Below are 3496 nucleotides of genomic sequence, written 5' to 3' on the forward strand. Positions count from 1 at the left end.
AGCCCAATCCCAGCTGGGCTGGCACAAGAGCACATCTCATATCTTCATCTGCCCTCCAGGCATTYGCAGGGCAAGGCTGCAGCTCTTGATCACCTCACCACTGACTTCTGAAGTGGCTGGTTGTCTTTTGTCCACACCTTTCCATTGCCATCACCTGGAAGTAGGAATGCTCTGCTGCTGCTTTTGAGGCTTTGTTAGGTTTTTTAATATCAATACCTTATTTCAGCTTTTGGTGAATCACGGGGTGTTTCTTCATGCTTTGAGATGCCGGCAGCCTCTGGCAGTTACGATAYTTCTTACAGATCTGGTAACAATGCAGGACAGGAACTGTCCCAAGAGACATTATACTTTTAGCCCACCTGTTACTGTGTCTGGACCTAACTGGGGCAAGGCTTAAGTGTGGAGATGAAAGGGGCCATATGTGCAAAGCCATATTTAATTCAGGCATTGGCTATTGCACTTGGCAACAGGGGTGGAAATGCTTGTGGTGAMAGCATCTTTCACACTGGCACAACACCAGTCCTGTGTCCTTGAAACATTTTGTGGCCCATAGGATAACAAATTATTACGTGAGCAGGCTGGTGAGCCTCAAATCTGAAGTTGAGAGCAAGTTAAAAATGTCATGAACAGCATTAAGTGACTTATCACTTACGCCTGTAGCTTTTAGTCTTGCTTTCATATCAACTGAGATATGACATGCAGTTCAGCATCTTTTCCAGAATTTATATCTCCTACCTTGCATTACTTAATTTTTTGAGCTTTCTTGTTTTCACAGTGTAGAAATTAGATACTTGTAATTATAACAAAGCGTATAAATTTGSCTGGGCTAAGTATATTAGTTTTTGTTTCCCTGCCTGGTGGTGTTGTCTGAATCACTTTTTATGTTCTTTTATTTTTGCCAAAATTTTAAACTGGATTTTTTCCAGTWTATTCATCTCATAAATTTGCTTTCTCCTTGACTCCTCTTGGCTGCTGCTCTTGTACTTTTTCAGTCTTACATTCCTTCTAACCTCAAGGGATTTTTTTTACCATTTTCCTTGTGTCGTTCTGTTTGATTTTTTACATTGTATTTGTGTGGTTTTACACGTCTTTTCATATTAACCTTTCTTTTTAAAATTCTGCTAATTTTGCAGAATATATTTTTTCAGTTCTTTATTTTTTGTACTCTAAACCATTTTTTTCAGTTCTTTATTATTTTTGCACTAAACCATTGAGTCCATGGTTGCAGGTGAAGCCGTGGTGTGATGGTTCAYGTGTTTTTTGAATAATAAGCCACCATTTTTTTGCAGCCTCACATGACTTTCTTCATGTTATGTCCACTACCCAAACTTCTACATCTGCCAAAATGTCAGAGCGAGAGACTGGTAAATGGCATTTATTTTATTATCTATCCTTGATTTTTCTTGATATTGAAATAGTACTATTCCGATGTCTGTTATATGTCCTATATTTTTAATGTTGCCTCCAGTAGTCTGATTTGTTCRTCACAGCTTCATGTTATTTGTAACAATTACCAGTGTGTAATTAGCAGTTATAACCTCAAGTCACTGATCCTCTGGCTCTTTCAGGCTGGTATTGTTTTACTGAAGGGTTCTGAAGTGGACAGTGGGGCAGAATTTAGCACTGAAGAGGAAACTCTCGGTTTTTTTAATGAATTTTGGGTTCTCAGCATAACAGTTATCCTTTGCAGGGGTAATGTTTTACTTTACCTAGTTAGCACCTTTTAAAGAGATTGATTGTTTGGACTTTGGTTTCGTGTTATAACCTGTTTGAGTAGTGTCTAACATTCAAAAGGCTGCTGCAGTAYAGCATTTTGGTGCTAAAAGTTATTTGTTTCAGTTACTTCTGGTAGTAATTTATTATTCCCCTCCATGTATTCATGAAAAATATGAGTTTTTAGGCCCAATTTATGCATTTGCATTTGAAAATTATATTTTCCCCAGATTATAGTCATAAAAAAATAGTCAAGGGTTGCTATGAGATTCTCATCAGTGTTTCTGTTCATGCTAGCATGATTTAAGGAAGTGAYATTTTATTACATCAGTGTATCAAACATCACTCTTTCTTGGGCCCAACCAAATGGAATTGGGTGAATGAGCATTAGCATTTTTTGTCATCTGATAATTAGCTTATTGAGATATACATACACTACTCGTGTTTTCTCTAGTCTTGCTTTGTTAAGGTTTGCTCCGTGTTCTTKTAGCTTCTCATCACAGATAAATTTAGAAAAGTTTTATCTATTGCACAATTCACACTGAACACAAACATGATACAGCTGTGCTAATACTCAGTGGGTGGTGCTGACAGTTATCTTGCCTCTGCATGAATGCAGGACTTTTCTTTTGAAGTTAAGAACTCTATTTATCCAAGGTCATTTCTATCTTCGTTAGACAGACAACTTTTAGCAGTTTACCAGGCATGACTTTGTTGTTGTCTGCAGCATTGTTCTCACCAAGTTACCACAGAATTCTCTCTTGATTTAAGAACTGGACTCATACATTACATATTACTTGGCCTTATACTTTATTAAGTCATGAATGTTCTTAACATTAACAGCACCTAAACTTCATTTTTTTTTCATATAATACACTCATAGAAATGTTTCTTTTGTGCTCTAGGCCATGTAATTTCTCTAATAGAAATGGTGGTCTTAGGGCCTGATGSAATCTGGGGATTTTGGCATTTGTGTTTGCATTAATATATTGTCAGAAAAACATAAAAATATTTTKAAGCCATTTTCTGCCAAAGGATGGTCTGTCTCAATAATTCTGATTCTAACAAAATAGCTTTGTGGCAATTGCAGGGAAAATCTGTTTCTTGGCCAAAATATGAATTTGTAGGAATATGTTTTCATATCACTTGTGTGAAAACCCTTTGYATATTGTATCAAAATAACACTGGGCATTTGTAACGCCTTATTTAAAAGGCTTATCTGGCAAATCCAAACTAAAGTGTGGGGGAGAAGGGGTTTGTTGTCAACTGTTGCTATTGGTCAGAATTTTAAGATCAGGTGCAGATAGCCGGCATTGTAGTCAATGTTTAAAATTAGATGTTATGTATTAAAAAAGGAAAATTACCTCAGGAGACAAAAATGAAGTAGGCTACAGCAAATATCAATTAGAAATGTGTATACAAGAAATCTAAAATAAATTTATGTCCCTTGGACCTGCTAAGGGCTGAAGATCGCCTTACCCAAAGGCTGATTTCACTTACTGTTTCAAGATTATTTTCATATTTGATCTTAGCTACCCAGGGATCAGGCCTGAAAATCACTTCTCATCCCTCCATGGAAACCAGAGGGAGCTTGATGGGTAAATAGTGTATAATTCCATTGGCTTTTCCATCCCTTGCCATCACTTCCAGCAGCTGTGGAGAGTGCCAAGATCCATGTATACACATTGCTTTGAAGGCCATTTGGTGCTCCGCTTTCTCCCCACGCTCCATCCCACCCCTGCTCAACTCAGCCATTTCTGTGCAATCAAAGCTGGAAAGTAAT

At 37.4% G+C, this 3496-nt stretch overlaps 1 protein-coding gene across 1 annotated transcript in view; it reads left to right on the forward strand.

The window, feature by feature from the left end:
• The window catches only part of ABI3BP (ABI family member 3 binding protein), a 135799-nt gene that overhangs the window by 62413 nt on the left and 69890 nt on the right, over positions 1 to 3496 (forward strand). The window lies entirely within an intron of this gene.

Source organism: Malurus melanocephalus, unplaced genomic scaffold (genome assembly GCF_030028575.1).
Source record: "Malurus melanocephalus ecotype Western Australia unplaced genomic scaffold, MMel_1.1 scaffold_36, whole genome shotgun sequence".
NCBI lineage: Eukaryota > Metazoa > Chordata > Aves > Passeriformes > Maluridae > Malurus > Malurus melanocephalus.